Raw genomic sequence first — 20,493 nt, 5'->3', positions numbered from 1 at the left:
CTAATACCTTTGGGGGTCAGGAGTCTAAGAGGACTGAAGCTGACAGGCGAGCTGACGGCCCAAGGCCTGCTTCCTAGACAGCAGGTCGGGTGAGCCCAGCCGTGACTTGCCAAGGCGGGTGGGACAGCGGAAGCTTAGCTCCTGGGTATTCCTGACTCAATAGCTCTAGCAGTCCTCTGGAAAGCAGCAAAGGCAACCTCTATCATGTCTTGCTATTTCTGTTAGCAACTGCAGTCCGTTTCACACAGGCTCACAATGTCAGTGGGATTACATAAGCTGAAGCCAGCAGAGACCCCAGGGGCTCACCTAAACCAACCCCACGAGTTAGCACACAGTTGGGATCAGAAATGAGAAATCTAATTTTGCCAACTAAAACAAATACAGCCATCAGAATCTTAACATGCTGCTTAAGGGAGTGGATCTTTTAAAAGTTTTATCCATGGAAATATGAATGTAAGTGAAAACTGTTTAAATAAGCTACATAGCATTCTTTTAAAAACGGATAGTAGATAGAGAGAAGTAACTAAAATTTTAATTCAAAGTATCGGGTTGGCCAAAAAGATCATTTGTTTCTTTTCTGTACAATGGCTCTGGTAGCACTTCTTTCATTTCATTTGAAACAATTTTGTTAGATTGTATTGTGACAGCTGTCATATCAGCATGCATTAAAAAACTCATTGAAATTGGTGAATTTTTGTGTAGCCATATTAATATTGAAGATAGAAAAAAAGAAACATTTTTGGTATATTATGCTTTATTATTTCAAGAAAGCTAAGAATGCAACTAAAGTGCAAAAGAAGGTTTGTGCAGTGTATAGAGAAGGTGCCGTGACGGATCAAGCATGTCAAAAGGGGTTTGCGAAGTTTCTTGGTACTATGGACATTTTGGCCAGATAATTCTTTGCTTTCGGGCTGTCTTAGCCATTGGAAGATGTTTAGAAGCACTCCTGGCCTCTACCCTCTAGAAGCCAATAACAGCAGAGAGCCAACATACTCAAAATACCCCAATCAATAAAGTCATTGCTGAAAACAAAAAATGTGTCTTTTATTTTATGGGAAAAAAAACCTGGGCTTTTGGCCAATTCAATAATAACATTTAAAAAATGTGAAAACGAATTATTTTTATATTGCTGGTTCTCAATCAGGGGTCTAGTTTGGAATCACCTGGAAAGTTTCCAATATCATGCAGGCCCAGGGCATGGTATATGTGTGCTTTGAGAAACGATCTCTGTATGATTTCAGTATATGATTTGTATCAACAATGTGGACAATCTAACTTTTACAAACACTGAATAGAAAAATAAAAATTACAACATCCGTAATTTAGGTCAGTATCAAAACCTCTCTTTCCTACCAGATGTTCCACTACTTCAAACATCTTTACAGTCATACTGCATAAATAGACTGCACTGTGGCCAGATGCAGATAGATACAATTACATCTCAATTATGCATTTGGATGGGAAATAGAGAGAGCAGAGAAAACAAACAAAAAAAAAAACCATGAAAAATTCTCAAATCTCATTTCAGCCAAGAGTTCCCAGTATGTCACCCATCAAACCCTTTGCCAAGCCTGTTTGCAAGGAGCCAGGCTGGCTGGTTTGAGCCCTACCCCTTGCCCTCCTTTTGACACAGATAAGATGAATAGCGACATAGAGACAGGGCAGCAATGGAGAGAAGGAAAAGGACCAACGGGTTCAGGAAATTCACAAACTCAACAATGAATCCTTAAAGATTCCAGAGTTAACCTAGAATGAGAAGCAAACTTGACCCCTAGAAAAGCAGCAGCTGTTGGTGAGGGCAAGAGTTCAAAAAATATTTTATATTGAGTTTAAGACCAGCATACTTATAAAAATACTTATTTCAGAAGAGGGCAGTTTATAAAAAAGGATTTCTGGTACTTTTTAATGTATTCCCCCAAAGAAAAAAAAACTGCTTTTATTATGGGTTAAGGTAAGAGTAAGCCAACTTGGGGATGAGTGTTGGGGGACTTGTGGGGGGAACATGGAGTCAACTGTACTTGAACAACAATAAAAAAGTAAATATACAAAGGAGTAAGCCAACTACTAACTCAAAGACTGAGCTAGGAGTTGTAGTTTGGAAGGGTTGTTAATTTGGAAAAGTAAACTAAAGTCTCCAGCCTTTTCTGTATTTGGTCCTCTGCCTTAGTGTTTTATTTACAGAGATCAAGTTCTCTTGCTTAGGGCAACAGAGCAAAAAGAGAGGAAACACAACTTCATGACACACTTGCTTTTGTATCGCAGTTTGGTTTCCTGGCAGCTATCAGCACCGTTTGTTCCATCACGGCAGGAGTAATCCGACCCAGCCAGGACACTGCCCCCCGCCCCCCCCCCCCCCCCATGTCTTCCTATTGGCAAGAAAGCAGTGAGAGGCCCTGGTTTTGTGTTCTGTTTCTCTTTAAGCAGTCTCATCTTTCAATGACATCACTCTCAGCCCTGAGATATGAGCACCCGTCCCCAGCTGCCTGATAGCGAAGCAAAGGTTACCTTCTGTCTTACAGCAGCGTTGTCATCCAAGACCTCTGTTTCATAGATGTGACAACACAATGAATAGAGTTTTCTCCAAGTGTGTGAAAAGGCCAAAACAACCTTTACCACAGGAAGCCGATGAGGTGGCAGGATTCAAATAGCCTTCCTAACAGATAACCGGTTTGCTGCCTCTGTTATCAGCCCACCCTTCAGTAAGGAGTGCTTTTCTGTTCAACTTGATTTCTACTTTGTTCGTTAGGACTCAAACGAAAACAAAGAAAAAGGTCCACAGACACGGAATGGCTGGGCGGGATGTAGGTGTCCTTGAGCCATTTGTGAAGAGTCCCTGTGCTAGCAATGACTTGGGTTTCACCCAGACTTAGAAAGGTGATTTTTGATAGGATCTTAAAGAGAATCCCTGTGGGAGTTTAAAGGTTAAAAAGAAACACGTTGGAAATCATCCGTAAAACTTCAGGAAAATATTCTCTTCTGTGCCACCGTATTTCTCTAGTTTGGCATGAGGGTAATTAGTAATTGGAGTACGTGGTACAGTCAAGTTTTTCATTTGCTGAGAAAAAGCCATTGTGATGGTGATTTCACCATGGCAGGCAGAGTTCTGTATGAAATTGTTGTTTAACCACAAGCAAGGTGTCTAAGTGGCTTGAAGTAAACAGCAGGAACGTGTTGGAGCAGGTAGAAAACATTGGCTTCCATTTCCTTGGTCCGTTCCAGCAAATGTTTACTTCAGGGGAAGAGAACAGCTTTACTTTTCAGCACTCTCAAAACCACTTTGCAAAGTAAAAACAAAAACAAAACAAAACAAAAAACAGGCCAGACATTCCAAAGCCCTTGCCTCCTATATCTCCCTGACAGATGAACTGACATCACATAAATACAGGGGTGGGCAAAAGTAGGCTTACAGTTGTATGTGAAACATGAGAGTTTATTCTTATATTATTATTCACTAATTACTGTATTTTTTTCCACATAAACAACTGTAAACCTACCTTTGCCCACCCCTCTATATAAGAAGACAGGAATTTTTCCTGAATGGGATAGTCTGACAAAGCAGAAGTGAGAACAGGGCCATTTGAAAACAGGTCTGTCTGCATGCTTTCATGGGAGAGGTGAAGAGGAAGTAGAGTTGTCTTTTCTAAGATGGCTGACTTTCTTCCATCCTTCATTTGGCTGAAGCTCTTGTTCACACCATTTCCGGTTTGTTCCCTGGAGTCATTCCGACACAGTCTGAGGCTCTGCCCACATTCCACGTGAAACTCCTACCTGTCTGGCCTGATACTGTACCCCCCTCCACAAAGGGGAAAGAGAATTTTAAAATATTCTGGCATTTGTTTCTCTGTCTTCAATCTCTTAATTTTCTAGATTTTTCAAATATCTTTTCCTCAACTTCACCAGTTTCTACCGCCCCTTAGCCCCAACTTATGTTATCTGAAGAAGATGCATTGTACAATGCAAAGAATTATGGGTTTTAGAGTTTGATACCTTCTTTGCTGTGTTCTAGATGTGGGGACCTTGAAAAAAAAATCACTTACCTAGAAACCTTGTTTTCAACAGTTGCAAAACGGAGATGAGGAAAATAATGGGTTATTTTGATGATAAGTGAGATGATTTGAGAAGAGTCTCTCCCCATACTTGACAGATACTAGGAGAAAAACTGTTTTTCCCTTTGGTGGAATTCCCCATCTCTGATTTTATGATCATTTCCCAATCAATAGTCATTTTCTGGAAACTGGAGATATTGGGTCCAGGTGGTTGGAAGAGGGAAGAGAGACACAACAGTGTTTATTTGGGGTGTGTTTCCTTCCAAAATCTGAGTATCTGAGTGGCAGCTGCTATTATAAGAGAGGTCTCTCACATTATTCCACTTTAGATTTGCATTTTAAATTGGACGAAAGTGAAGTAGAATCAGTCTCTACTTAGCTAATAGTCATTTCCAACATTGTAACAGCATTTGAGATGGCTTATAACTTTTTCTTTTGAGATGAATTTCATTTAGACTTAGCTCATAGACTCAGTTCTAGACATACTCTCTTACTATTTGGGCTCTATATCGCCAAATTAGCTGTCCGTCCTTCAAAGGGAAACAATTAGTGCCGCTCTTCATCATTGCAGGCTCAATGGTGAGAAGGTGTTGCTGCTATCACTCCATGCAGAGTCTGTCATCATTTTTCCTTTTCTTCTGGCTAAATGCCCAGGCATTCAGAAGTGTAATAGTCAAGTGTGGTTATCCATTAGAATTACCTGGCTCGCTTTTAAAACCCTTCAATGTCTTGGTTTCTCCATAGATGAATGAAATAGAAAACTGTCAGGGTAGGACCCGGACATAGGTATTTTAATAGTCCTTCAGGTAACACCACCATGCCTCCAGGTCTGGGAATCACTGATGGAGAAAACAGACCTTCAGCCCTCTTCTGAAGAGATTATTTCATAATAACTCCAGGTCTCAAACTAAAATCAATTTTGCCATCTTAGACATATTTTTCCTTTGTTTGGTGCTCTGTTTCCATTGTCCTGTGTTCCTTAAATTATCTCTTAAATTATTTGAGTAAACCCACCAGCCTATGTTGTTAATAAACCGTGATCTAGAAACAATTCAAGGAAAACCAGACACAGAGTTGAAATTGAGCTCATGGTCAGGTGCATGGTGGTGGAGTGAGGAGGTTTGGGCTGGGCTTCAGAAGCATAATTCTAAAGTAAATACAAGCCCTGGCTGGTGTAGCTCAGTGAATTGAGTGTGGGCCTGCGAATCACACGATCAAGGTTCAATTCCCAGTCAGGGCACATGCCTGGGTTGCAGGCCAGTTCCCGGCAGGGGACACACCAGAGGCAACTATACACTGGTATTTCTCTCTCTCTCCTTCCTTTCCCCTCTAAAAATAAATAAATAAAATTAAAAAAAAATAAATTAAATACAAAACACAGAGAAGCAGCCCCATTTTGAGAAGTGTGCACTCAGGTGTTGCAGGGAGAGCAACATCCATCCCTGAACTGACCTTTTTGCATGTTCTTTTGTTTTCTTACAACCTAATTTCCATACAAAACCCTGTGTGATCTAAAAATGGAAATCAGTTCTGTGCTTAACACAGTAAGAGGCTTAACACAGGAGCTTCTCACTATGTACAGAATAAAATCCAAATTCTCTTCCATGGACAGCAAAGCCCACTGCTGACCTCCCTGTCCCCTACTTATACCTGTCCCTGTGTTTCTTACTCTCCTCTAGTCACCCAACTATCTTCTGTCTTTTAGGAATGTGAGCTCACTCTCAACTCTGAGCACTTGCTCGCGTGCTCCCTTTTTGGGGAGCTCTTTACCCAGACCACAGAGGGGCCCGTTCGGATCTGAAGTCCTGACCACAGAAGCTCTGCTCCCACCACCAGCCCGTCTCACATCTCTCACATCTTTTCGGTGGTGTTGCTTCCTCACACTGTCACTGTCTCAAATCATCATGTTCATTTTGTTCCCTTCCTAGAATGTGAACTCTGCAACCTCTGACTTGTTCATTGTTGTGTCTTCAGCGCACTGCATGGTGGTCCACATGTTTCTCTGCAAAAATAAGAAAAAGTACCCCTCTCGACAGACACAGGGCTGCAGACCCAAAGCCATAGGCCCGTAGCTCTCTGAGTTGCTTTGACTGATTTATAAAGTATTTTTTCTTTTAGGAAGACGCAGGCCTCCGTTGAGATGTACAAGCAAATGGTGGGTTTCATATTGGTTCTTACTTGTTCTGTACAAATGGTATAGTAGGTGGCCAGAGTGCCTGAAACATGGTAAATACTCGTAGATAGTAACTTATTTTTCTTTAGAGATGGGGTCTTACTATGTTGCCCAGGCTGGAATGCAGTGGCTATTCATAGGTGAGATCCCACTACTGATCAGCACAGGAGTTTTGACTTGCTCCATTGGGCCAGTTAGCCCCTCTTTAGGCAACTTGGTGGTCTCCCACTCCTGGGAGGTCACATTAACACCAAACTTAGGGCAGACACCAGATTGGCACAATGTCCTACAGCCTAGAACTCCTGGGCCCAAGTGATTGTCCTGCCTCAGCCTTCTGAGCAGCTAGAACTGGAAGTGAGTGCCATGGCCCCCTGGCCAATAACTATTTGTTTACTGGATGATTTTAATGAGGTAGCTGTAGTAAAGTTCATGAGCAGAGTACATGCTCCTGGATCTGGATGTGGCAAAGGAGGCTCAGCGGCAAGCCAGCCGTGAGCTGGTAAATGAATAACAAACTGATCTCCAGAAGAAACAATCACCACCCACCTGATTTTTCATGTCTGCCAATTTCTGTGGTGTAAATAGCCCCATCACGGCCCATTTCAGGCTTTTAACATAACGCCAATGACTCACAAAATTCCCCAAAACTTACTACTTTCACAGGCTATTGAGATGATGTCAGATGGCTCATCCCAGCTCCCACAGAGCCAATCAACCCAACCCACTGTTGAACCTTGGGACATCTTAGATTCTGCACCAGAGACAATAGCTAATCCTGCACTTCCTTGAAGCACAGGCAGAGGTTGCTTATATGTTGTCTTTTGGCACCTTTGTGTGTGTGAGAACACGGAAATGGCCTGTCTTCTAGGCAGAATGGGGAGCCCCAAGATATTTCTGAAAAAAGAGAGGAGGAAAACAAAATTAAGGCTGGTGCCAGTAAACTAATTTATTGAATCATGCTCTCTTCATCTATAAAAGAAACAGTTTGGACTAAATATTCTGCATTTTAACTGACCTAACTAGCATTCTATATGTGATATGGGAATTAATGTGAAGCAAGGGGAAAACTAGAAGGTCTGTGGTTTCTACGTGTGAATGAGTTTGCACTATGCATGTAAGTAATATATCAATCTTTCTAGGCCAGTGAATAACACAATTTTTTTTTCTAGATGATTTAGGTCAAATTTGCCCTGAAACTAAAACAGAGGCTTAAGAACTTTCCCAAATGCCAAGGATGCTATTAAGTTAACCAGAACCCAACTCTTGTCATATTTTTTCTATCAGAGCTTGTATACTGATTTTCCTCTTGACTTCTCCACACACTCCATTTGACATCCTTTGTTTGACTCTGCATCTCAAGCAAAACTTCAACACATGCCCAGCAACTCAGACAAAAAGGAAACCCAAATTCTCAAGCTGGAGAAGCATAAACCACTGTCATCAGGGGCTCAGTAACAGCTTTAAGAGTTATAATTTCTGATGTTAAGCTATCACTTTGCTGGGCAAATACTAGTGTTGAAATATATTATTATGACCCCTCTCCCCACTCTAACCACCAGAGCAAATATCCAGCTTCCCAGAAAGATTCCTGTGTGCGTGGATAAGATCGGAGCCCTTTGCTGCAGCGTTTAGGCAGTGGACACCAAGCTCTAATAGAGTCTGTCATCCTCCCATGAGCCACTGAATCATGTTTATATATCACTTGCATATTAAAAAGCATCAGCCAAAGTCAATGGTGCTGATATAAAAATATCTTAATAGCTAGTAACTGGCTAATGAATACTACTGTAATAACAGTTTAATTTGAAGAATTCTGACAGCTGGTTGCTTTGATGAGCGTGGTTTCCAAGGAGTCCTAGCCCCATGCTGAGAACATCTCCAGCCCGCTGATTGATAGCAGCAGTGCAGAACTGTTTAATGTCACCACCTCTCAGCTAAAGTAATAATAAACAGGAATGTTATGGTTTATTTTTCTGTACGAATTGTTCAGGCTCTGTATGGTAAGTACCAACTCAATAGGGGATAATAGCTGCCATTCTCCTGGGAGTTGTAAGTGGAGGTGAGCCTTTTTTCTTTTTCTGTTTTTTTTTTTTTTTATCAGCAAGATTTATATATCAGAATGGATGCAGAAATGATTGGTTTTCCGGTAGGTTTGTTTCATTCTTTTACACAGCTCTTGCTCATCCCATTCTGCTTAGCAAATGTAATTATTCTGGTTAAGATGTAGCTTCCCTATTATTTCTCAACTTCCCAAGATAGTTTAAAGCAGACAGCTAGGGCATGAAATATATGGTTCTACAACTATCTTAATTATACTGCGTGACTCTGTGTTTGATATGAAATAGCAATGTCTGGGAAGTGAATTTAATCTCTACAGATTTAGGACGATTGCCAAAGAGATTCATTGATTTTTTTTCCAGAAGCACAATCTTTTATTGTGTAAGTGTCAGAAGCTTCAAATTATTAGGAAATGTGTCAAAAAGCTCAAAGTATAATAACATTCTTTAGAGAGCTTGATTCTGAAGACAGTGCAATGAAATGTTCCAAGAGAAAACATGTCTTATGTTCTTAGAGAATAAAGCTCTGGGATTCATTTTAATTTGTCATTTCGAACAGGATGAGACCTCCACTGGGTGCTTTGATGTGAGAGCCCTGGGTACGATATACAGCCACCCCTTGGTCACCTGGAGCTTTAAAAGCTCAGAGAGCAGAGTCTTCAACAGTGTTGGGACAGAAGATACTGACTCGGGATTTGAAGCTTCAGAGCTGAACTATGAAAAATCACTGGGATTTGTCCCAGTGCAGAGGTCACAAAGAAGGGAGGTTGTAAAAATAGAAGTCAATATTCTGAGCTGTGCTTCTTAGCTCGGTTAAAGCTTTTGTAGGTCCTCAAATCAAGGGGAAATCCTTAGCATTGGACACTATATTTCTTAGAGTGATTTTTATTGCACATAACAGAAAACCTACTAAAAGTGACTTTAAAACAAAAGGAATATAGTGGTTCACATATCTGAAAAGCCTGTAAGTTGAATGGGCTTCAGGCAGATGGGATTCATGAGGGTTTGCACTCCATTTATTATTTTTCTCATGCTCTACTGGCCCTGTGTGCTGGATTTATTCACAACTGGCTCCTACCCACACCCTACTCCATCCTTTGCCTAAAGACTGCAAGGTAAAGTCCTAAGATTAATGCAAATTTGACTGTCCCTCTTATCAAAGGGTTTAATGTCACTGGTTGGCCTAGCCATGGAAACTCAGGGATGCCCGAATGGAAATCAGGAAATGTTAGGGAGAATGCAGTGGATGCTGGTGAGGCAGCTGACAGCCCGCTTTGCAGAGACAGGCACAATTGATTTTTCTTAAAAAATATTTGTCTCAGTGGCCAGAAGGTACAGATGCTATTTTAAACCTCTACATTCCACTGTGTTAATGTTTTCAAGCTTGACTGAAGATGTGTAACCAGTCTTCAGAGCCCAAACAACATAGTCTAATTATTCAGCTATTATTCAAGAGTTCATAGTATGAGTCCATTTGAGCTTTCCAGATTCAGCTTCCACTGTTTTTCAGCAAGAACCCTACTTCCCAACTATGCTGTTCTTATCATATCTCCATGCCTTTGCTCTTACTCTTCACCCATCCTTTATCAGTGTCCATTTCTCTGAGCAGTCACACCTGACTCAGCCCTGAACGTTCAAGTATAAAAGACATGGTACAGTAATTATAAGTGCAGGTACTTGAGTAAGACTGTGTGGGTTCAGGCTCTGCTCTGTTAGCTCAGTCACAATTTTCTTATGCTTAAAGTGAGAATACAATGATATTTAATTCAAGTGTTATTGTAAGCATTGAGTAAAATATGTAAAAAAGTTTAAAATAATGCCTAGTCTTTAGCAAGCATTCAGTAAATGTCAGCGATTCCTATAACGCTCTCTGAAATCATTCTTGGACCTCCCCACATCTCTTCTTCCTTTAAATTACTGTACTGTTTTGGCCGGAGTTCCTTATACTTAGGCACATAGTATTTTGTATGGTCTGATAACTATTGATGGGAGGCTTTTATTTATTAAGTACTTCTTCTTTTCCTGAACAAGACCTAATTCAGTCTCATAAACCTATATTGTAGGTGTCTAGCAAGTACATATGGAAGAAATGAAATGTAGCTTAGAATATTCCTATGCATGTTCAAAAAGGATCAACATTAGTCAAAAGTACAAACTAAGAAAACCCCCTGGAAATTAACCTCATCAATCAAATATTGCTTTGTGCACAGTAAACAAAAAAATATGTCTCTAGAGCCAGTGATAAGTTGATCGGTTAGCTATATAATTCAGATTTCATAATTCCATTTGAAGATAGTTATTGAAGATTACATTGGCTTCCCTTCTCTTGGCATATTCTTAGGCAGTATACTAGGTGTAGGGAAGTTGGAGGTGTATAAGACAATCTCAGACCTAACAGAAAGAGCAAACATTTAATACACAAGGACAAAAAGAACTGTATAAAAATGTACAAATCCTATGCATTGAATAGACATGTGTTTATCAGTTTGGAATACAGCACAGGCTTCTTCCTTTCCCCAGATGTATAGATGAACATTAGCTCTGCGATACACACAGAATTTCCAGTAGGTTTTCTTAGTTTATATTTTGACTAATTTTGATCCTTTTTGAACATGCATAGGAATATTCTAAGCCACATTTCTAAGCCACAACAGAGGGCTGTTGTGTGCGCACTGTATGTGCATAACAATAGTTATCTGTATAATGCTATATACATGTCTATAGTACTTCCTCAATACTCACTTGATATTCATCATTAGGTTAGAAAGTAATACAATTAAAGGCCCTCTCAGTCAATGGTTGAGCAGACTAAACTTAAGAGGAGTTAGATATTTTCAGGATCAGATACCTAGGGAGGGATGGAGCCGATAGCAGGTCCTAGATTCTACGTCTAGTCACCTTTCTATTTTCTCCACTTTGTCTCCTCTCTCTTCCAACCTTTGCAATATCAACTGCTGCTAACACATATTTGAAGAGGAGAAAAAGGTGAGTACATGATTATATTTGTGATAGCAAATGTAGCAATCAATACCTTTCGGACCTATCCAATTAAACATAAAAAGGATATGTATTGACTTGGCATCTGGCTACTGCAGATGATATTTATTTAGATCTCTCTTTTGTCCTTCATGTGCTATTCTCTCTTCATCCTTGGAGGTTCCGTTTAAGTGTGACTGGACTTTGGGCTTCCTTCGGTAAGCATTTCTGGATCATTCTTCTAAGTCTCCTTTCCTTTTTGCTGAGCTCATACTTCACGTGTTCCTTAAGGAAGGAGCTCATACATGAGCTCCTTTAATCAGAGTCTTTGCCACACCTATATTTGTATATTTAGTGTCCAGTTCAGTACCAGGGTGACGGGTGGGGAGGGAAAGAGAAAGGGGGACATGAAAGGGGGAGAGAGACAGAGAGAAAGAGACAGAGAAAGAGACACACAGAGAGAGATGCTATTACACAGTGCCTTTCAAATTACTTTTGAAAATATAGCTTCCAAGTTATATTCTTGGACTCCATGAGAAAAAGAAATTCAAAGAAATTCTTCGAAATCCTTAGTGTACATAATACAAGTCTTGTAGCTACAGAAAATTAATAGTTCCCTTCCTGTGGATTAAAGCCATGGGAATAAGAATAGTTTAAAATCATAAATGTGTATAGCTCTTCAAAAAGTAGAGAGCTAGATCAGAAGCCACCATGTATAGGTTCTTGGTGTAGCTTTTTGGCTCTCTATCTCATTCTTCATAATTAAAAAAGAGGAGTCTTATTATAGGTACTTCGAAGGGCCCTTCTAGTTTTAAGATGTTATGTTATGAAAAGAGACTTTTAGGGGGGAATAGAATAAACGACAATAGTAACATATTATAGACAGAGAATCAGATTATGAGGAAGCAATTCAACAAACTCAAGACCTCTAGAATACCAAATATTTCAGAATAAAAGGACCTTTACTTTAGATGACTAATTGGATAGAAGCTCTGTGTGAGTACTCATGACAATGGCATGCATGGACATAAATGTGGTATAAACTAAATCAGGACAATCACGCATGTTTTTCTAATGTAAAAACTATTTAAAAACAACAAAAGATGAAGAGTGAAACACAACTTAAAGATAAAGGAACACATATGACTCACATACTCAAGGATCCTGGCTTTAGTGACAATGACAGATAAAAGGAAATTTATTTTCTCTGGGATGCATTGCAAGTTATTTGTAGAGCCTGGATACTATTTCAATTCATTTATGTAGATATTAAAAAAGGTATTTCTTTATATTCTGACTTTTAACAATGAAAGACAACAAAATGGAGCATATGTTAGCATCTTTGGTATTCCAACTGTCTCATTATTTTCAAAAAATCATATCAAGTAAATAACACACTAAAGCCTATTTATTTCTCCTGGTTGGTGAGACTTTTTTCTTGGTCCAAAGAACCCCATTTCTCTGGCACAGAATTTAAGGAATAACAGAATGAAAAAAATAGCAAACACAAAATTAATTCTTCTTCTCACTTAAATATACATACAGTGAAGGAAATAAAAAGATAACAGATTATTTAACCATTGAAATGCCTCAACCATAATGAACAGTGAAAGATGAAGTGGTATTTATTATTAGTAATAGGAGGAGGGATAAATTTGCACCAAATTTCTTAGCTGTTAATGGATGTGCAGTTAAATATTACTAGGATCAATCCCGAGGAATCATGGTAAAGCAATTGCATGAACATTTTTCACACTCCATCAATAACAAACCAGCACAAACTGAGGCCACAGGTTCCAGTTACTGCTAAAACAGCTCCATCCTTGACCTTGCAGGTCAGAATAGCAGAAATGGAACAGCCAAGGAGGCTCAAGGGTCAGAAACAACATTACATAAAGATCGGGTGTTTTATAAGATGATATGGAAAGACTATTTATTCAGCAACAGATAACTCTAGGTCAGAAGAAACATTTAGAAGGATGTGTTGAATTTGGCTCACAATGAGCAGTGCCTTGAGAGAGATGTCATTCTCATCACAAACTGCAAAAATGTGACTCCACTATCAATCATCCCACAGCCCACATATGAACTGTCCTTCAACTTCTAAAAGCTATGGAAAGTGCAGATGGCAACAGCCTTCAACAAACTAAATAGCAGCTGAGTAATGAGGTGTTTGAAGGAATCATGTTGAGACAAACCAGGCCCTAGATAAATCAGTGTAAGTATTTTTACTTATTGTTGAAAAGTCACATGACTGGATTTTATTATTACATTTTTTTTTTTTTACAGTAGAGAGAAACTACAAGTTTTCTGAATGGTTGTTTCCTAAGAGAGAGGCAATAAAAAGTCTTTTTTTTTCCTTCCCAGAAAGCAAAATACCTGTGGTGACTAAAAAGAAAACTACAAATCTATTAGGAATTATTAGAAAATTTCTGCAATTCTGAATGTTTCTATTTCTTTGTTGGTTTCTAAATTTTAAAAAATTCACATCAGTTAATGGGGTACAATTGAAGTAAGTAGAAAGCCTAAGAATATGTATTATGTAGGAAAAAGACATTCTGGTGTCTCAGCTTACTAAGGGTCACAATTCAGACACGCTTGATAGGAACAGAATTCAATCACCCTCAGGCGAATGTTGGCAGTTGAACATTATTTTGTGATGTTTTCATGTACTTCAGTACCTGAAATGACATGCCAGTAGGCTAAGATTTCTTGAGAAAAATCATCTATAGATTTATAGGTATTTTTCCTTGAGGCTGACTCTTCCCTCATGTTTTCAACATTTCAATACCCTAATTTTTCAAACATGCAGCAAAGTTGAAAGAATATTACAATGAACAATCTGGACAGGGTGAGGCAAAAGTAGGTTTACAGTTATTTGTATGGAAAATACTACAATAATTAATGGATAATAATACAAGGATAAACTGTGTTTTATGTAGTCACAACTGTAAACCTACTTCTGTCCTACCCTGTATACGCATCCCCTCATTTCTACCATGAACATTTTACTATACTTGCTTTATCACTTCGCCATCTGTGTATCCATCTCTTTAAACATCCATCAATTCATCTTATTTTGTAATGAATTGCAGAGTGGATCGAAGATGTCAGTACACTTTCCCCTATATACTTCATTATGCATATCACTAGCTGTAGTTCGATGTCTGTGCAGTTTTATTCTTTCGATATAAAATTGATATACAATGCAAAAAACACAGCTTAAATGTGCTTTCTGAGTTGAAAAACTCATGCATCCGTATTTCCACAACTCCAAGATATTGAATATTACCACTGCTCAGAAAATCCCCGAATGTCCCCTGCAGTCCATATTGCTTTCAGTTCTCCAAAAACAACCACTGTTCTTATTTTTGTTCCCATTATAGATCAGGGTTTTTCCAGAACATGATAAAACATGGAATCACACAGTGTATACTCTTATGTAAGGCTTCTTTCAATCAGTAATATTGTTGGGTATATCAGTAGTTTGCTTTCTTATTACAGAGAGATATTCTGTCATGGCTTTACCAAAATTTGTTTATTAATTCTCCTGTTTACAACCTCTAGGACTGTTTCCAATCCCTATTATGAATAATGTTGCTGTGGACATTCCTATAAAGGTCTGTGGATCCTGCATCTCACCTACAGACCTTCTCAGTTTCTGCCCACAAAACTGACCGTCTACTGTGTTTATGTGGAGGACTGTGTACTTCCAGCCACCAAATAAGCTTAAATGTTATGCTTTGCTTGGACTTGATAAATTCAGTGGAATGTTGTTTTTTTTTTTTTTCTTCATTGAACATTTGAGCACAAATGGAAAGGCTAAAATCAGGGAAGTAATGACCTTAGGCATATTCTTGAAGTGTGAATGCATTATTTCCTTTAAATAACTTGTATGTAAAATATCAGTTTATAATTCTAGGAGCAAAAAAAAATGCTGTATATTCTCTGTGCCCCTTCCATAAATATGAACTGTGACTTAAAATAGCCTAGGGTTATTAATGCTGTAAATCTCTCTAAAAGGCATTTCAGTACCTGTTCTTGTTCTCAAAAAAAGAGAAAAAATTAAAACAGTATAAATCATAGATCTCAGATGTGTGATACAATTTCAACATCTTTCAAGATTAGATCATTACTAATGCCCAAGGCTAAAATGAATTGTGGAATTCTTAAATGTTCTTCCAAATAAGTAAATACATTGAAACAAAATTTTCTGGTACAGACAAAGGACCATTTTAAATGGCCCCCTGAACACTCAAAGCTTTGACTTCTGTAAGACTACATGAGGAGGGCAATTATACTATTGAGTCAAATCTTCAAAAGAATTGGAAACAACTAATTACATGTGATTCTAAATTGGAGTGGGACATTGGGTAGGAGTAAGCATAAAATTTCCTTATAACTCATATAGTGTTGTGTCAACAATTTACTTTTCTGGAAACCCATTACTAAATAAACACATAATTGAAAATCCTGCATACATGTTACAGAATGATTCTTCTTAACTACAGGATGATTTTTAAAAAAATGTTATATATACAGTGTTGGGAACTGCTCTGCCTGGTTTCAGGAATTGTAATTGCCTCCCGTGACTAAGGCTGAGTGAGCACCTCCAGAATGCGATGCCACAAGGAGACAAAGCTTGTCTCTAGTAGCAAAAGCTGCCTTTGCTTCCTGCCCTGCCCCCAATGCTTGGTCAGTTAGTCTATGACTGGTACGACCCCTCAGAAGGGGGGCAACCTAAGCCAGACATGATCACTTGGGAGACCCTCAAGGAAGGACTCTGGGGGGCTGCAACAAAGAGGGAGTGATGGGCCCTTGCCCCCCGGCCATTCTGACATAGCCAGAGTCCCCATTTCCATCTAGGAGAAGTGCTTCCAGGCTCTAATTCACTTATGCCTAAAAACCTACGATGGGGAAGGTGATGCAGCCCTGTGCTGGAAAGTGAGGTTTCCCCAGGTGATCAGGCCTAAGAAAGAATATGTAAAATCCCGTGAAACCTGCTTTGTTTAGAATGCTCTCATTTAAATGATGAATGCCCAAGCAAGAAGTTTGTTCCTCAAATTTTATGGCTCTTTAGCTATCTGACCCTGACTGAGAATAAGCCCTCATAGTTCTTTGAATGCTATCTATTGTTTGATCATTACCATTATTCTTGTGCAAATAAACCCAATAAAAGCCCCTTGAGGAAGGAGCTCTTGGCATTTCTCCTCTAAGTGATTGGACGTCTTTTCTCCTCAAGCAGATCATGTCTTGTTAGTTTCACTTTCATCCATGGTGGATGGGGGACTTTGTGGGCAAAATTGCCCCCGCATCACAGAGGATATATATTTTCTATTTTTAAAAAGAAACTTAGTTTTTCTATTTCATGTCTATCAATTCACCTATATTTTGTTTCTAAGATATCTGTGTTTTTCAAGAAGGAGAGTATATCCTGTAAGGTATTATTACAAAGAAAAAGATAAAGTTATTGATTAGTACCAGGAAAATTAAGAGCATGTACAATGCATATTACTTATAGAATAACAGGAAACATAATCTTCCTGAAAATAATCACATACCAGCATTTCAAGTGAGAGTAATAGAAGACGTTTTCAAATTTTTATTTTCACTATTTTTCTTATAGATACTGACAGAAAGGAAGCTATGGACAATGCTTGTTTAGCTATCCAGGTCAGGAGAGCCATCTGGCACTCATTATAGTACCGCGAGAACCGTGGAGGAACCAACAAAACCTGTACTAATATTCCACTCTATTCACTAATGGTGACAACAGGAACATCTACTTAAGGGTTCCCTTTGCAGGGTCTCCCCCGAGGATTATATTAGGTAGCAAAGTTTCTCCTGAGTTGTGTAGAGGATCAACAACAGTGCCTCCCACCCTGTGCCTGCCTATCTGTAGCCAAGCACACCACCGTGTCCAAGCCAAACCACATTCTGACTTTGATCTGAGCTCACATAGGAAGTATGCCATTCGCTGATTCTAAGACGCAACCTCAACCTCAATTACTGTTGCTATGATTTTGTGACTGTTTCTCTCTCTCTCTCTCTTTTTTTTTTTGTCTAAACTCTGACATTTTTTAGTTCAGGCTCTCTCAGGGGACCTGTTGTCATACTGTTCAGCATCCACTTTGGGAGCTGACCCTTGACTGTTAAAAGTCCTCCCTATTTCTCCTCTCTGTTCCCTGACTTCCCAGGCTTGAGGCCGTGTTTCCATAGAGGCCTGGGATGGCTTCTTCTTCTCTACACCACTTGACCTCTCTGCACCCAACCCAGTGGTTTTATATTTATCTCCACTTGGGCTGATCCAAATTCTTTGTATAATAGAATAACAGAATTCTGAGATATATGGATTCTAATTTGGCCATTACAGTTACCAACATTGCAATCTTCTGAGATTTATACCCATTTACACCATAGAGAGGCCACATATCTCCAAATTTGCTTCCAGTTCTAGCATCTTAAAATTGTATACATGTCTTTGTAATAATAGTCAATAATCTGCTGTGCTAATTAATAACTAAGTTCAGATATGTTTAAAAATTTCCAGTTTTATTGACCATTATTGATGACCAAATAAATGAGATTACCTAGTCAATAGCTAATTGCAATAGTGTTCAATATCTGGGGAACTTTTATGGAATCTATTGCCTGGGACCTATTCAGAAGAATTCAATCCAAACACTGGGAGCAAAGCATACGTATTTTATAAAAGCTCCCACATATGATTCTAATGTATGGCTAGCATTGAACTACCATTATAATCTTATTATAATCAATAAGAGTCAGCTTATTGGACAGAAATTTTAAATATGGCCATTTCAAGGAGTGACTCAGACACAATATTTTCTGAAACAACATGAGAAGTTAATGAATAAAGATATAAATTCAGGAAGTAAGTTGTCCTGTCAGCACAGACAAATCTTACCTTTTGGAAAATGTGAACATGATTTTTGGCCTCAAACTGGGACTCACACATACATTCACTGATGTAAAGCACAGTAACTCATCAACCCTTTAAATATGGTAGAGATGTTTCTTTCTTGAAAATTGTTCCATTTCCCCTGATAATCTTGTTACATATATTCTCCTGCGTCAAGAGGTCGGCAAGTTCTGCTTGTGGTGCTAATTCACAAACCTGCAGACACCTTTGACCAGGAAAACCACCTGGGTTTGCCTGGCTGATCATGCATTGATCTCACTAGCTTTCCAAGCTTTTGCTGTTAACAATGAAATTTCACACCCATTCACACAAGTATAAAATAGTAACAGCAAAGGACAAAGCCCATGAGTAAGACAAAGTGGATAACAGAAGTAATCACTGTGTATTACTACTGCAAAAATCAATAAAGCAAATGTGTTATTCTTTTTAAGTGTCGTATTACAATAATGTTTTTCTGAGGACTGTTGTCTGCATCCAATTTAAAAAGGCATCTGCTTGTATTTGCTTAAAACAAAAGGGTGGTTGACTTAATGAATTATTTACAGGCATGCAATATGGCAACAGTGTCATTATGAACTCTCTTCTAAGATTTCCTCTGGTTATTCCTGGCAGGGTGTCAATTTGATTGTTTTTATGGTAGGTGCACAAAATTGTGAAGCTATTCAAATAAATGAGATTCTTCTATTAAACTTACTAATGCACGCAGACCCGGAAAGAAAGCAGTGGTAACGAGAATGGCGGAAACATTTATTTGGCATTAACAATGTGTAACGTGGAGTTCAAGTAAAGAAGGAGCCATTAGAATTACACAATACTGCAAGCAGCCTGGAATATAGGCCCAAGGCCTTAAAGAAATAAGGGCAGGTCTATAAAAGAAGCTGAAGAGAAAAAATAAATGCATACTCTGGGACCTCTTTCTTCATCCTGTCATGGATGCTACCTATGTCTCAGTATCTATCTGCTTGGCTGGGAGTGTGGAGAAGTGGAAGGACTGACATGAACTTTGGAGTTTATAGGAAACCAAAATAAAAGGCTTACCATGAAAAATTATGGACATCAAGTAACCTGGCAAATTAAAATCCAGTTGTTTTCCTTAGCAACGCCCTACCAATTCCAAATTTGCTAAAAATTCCTTCTATTAAACCAGCATATGTAGACAGATGGTGTGTTAAGGCAAGTAGATGTAAGTAAGAAGCAGGTCAGAATCCAGGGAAGCCAAAACTATCAACGACAACAATGATATTACTACAGGAGATTATAACCTATCTATAGGTAAGAGCCATGTATAACCTACACAACACCTTGGCAATAACCACTGATCAATGATATCGACTGATGGGGTGATTTTATTGAACTTAAGTTTCAATGCATAAAAATGGCCTTGCAGGAAGATTTTGTAAAGAAAAACCAGTTACTATTGGAGATTTCTTCCACATGAGCCCACAGTGTCAGTCTTAGACTATGAGAAAGGGGCTATGAAGGGAATAAGCAGGAATTAGACCTCTGTATTTATTCTTCCAAAACTCTTTGGTGATCATCTGCCACCTGCTATGCCCTGTGCTAGCTCGGGAGCCCACAGTGGTGGACCGGACGGCCATCCTCCTTGCCTTCATGGACGATCCTAGTAGGGAACTTTTGTTTGAAGAGTTGAGAAGCTTCATGTGCTAGTGATTCTGGTGGAGAGCTAGCATTTTAACCATAAAACAGTTATACTCTGAGGGTCATAATTGTTTAGAGCTATCTTCTCCTATTTGAATCGAGAACACCAAAAGGTGAATGTAGATTTAATTAACTCTTTGAAAGACAAACTCTCAAATGCTAATCAGAATGTGAATGAAGGGTGATTAAGTATAATTTATATTGAATGTTTGAGCTACATACCCACTTTTGAGAGCACGGGTGAGCTCCGTGTTAAAAACGGTATCTGCGAGCTAAAGGGGCAGCTGGTGGATGTTCAGGGCCAGCACAGAAATTTGTATTGTAGTTGGAGCCATTTTCTTGTTTGAAGGACACAGAAAAATTACAAAAAAATTACCCCATCTCCACCAGAAGTAAGAAATTAATACTCGCCAAACCAGGAGATAGGACTGTTAATAGGCTCTGGCTCTATCTCAGATCAAATTCAAATTGCCAAAGCATATTTGCCCTTTTGTAGTCCTAGATATCAATTTGAAGTTGGAATACCAATTTGAGTGGTCCAGATCGCTTTTTAGGATTCTTGTAGCTACTTTTAGGCTCAGACAGTAGCTCAGAGAGAGCTAAGGGCATGCACTCCAATTCTAAGAATCCTGGGCATAA

General features: G+C 38.9%; 1 long non-coding RNA gene across 1 annotated transcript; it reads left to right on the top strand.

The window, feature by feature from the left end:
• The first annotated feature begins 11,226 nt into the window (after positions 1-11,226).
• LOC118975419 (uncharacterized) lies at positions 11,227-15,335 on the top strand. The gene is made up of 3 exons (XR_005064049.1): positions 11,227-11,261; positions 13,330-13,470; positions 14,820-15,335. It is a non-coding gene; the product is annotated as an uncharacterized LOC118975419 (long non-coding RNA).
• The last annotated feature ends 5,158 nt before the right edge of the window (positions 15,336-20,493 follow it).

Source organism: Sturnira hondurensis, unplaced genomic scaffold (assembly GCF_014824575.4).
Source record: "Sturnira hondurensis isolate 20B ecotype Veracruz unplaced genomic scaffold, ASM1482457v3 Scaffold0001509, whole genome shotgun sequence".
NCBI lineage: Eukaryota > Metazoa > Chordata > Mammalia > Chiroptera > Phyllostomidae > Sturnira > Sturnira hondurensis.
The sequence above is the reverse complement of the archived record's forward strand: the minus strand, read 5'-3'. Positions and strand labels throughout refer to the sequence as shown.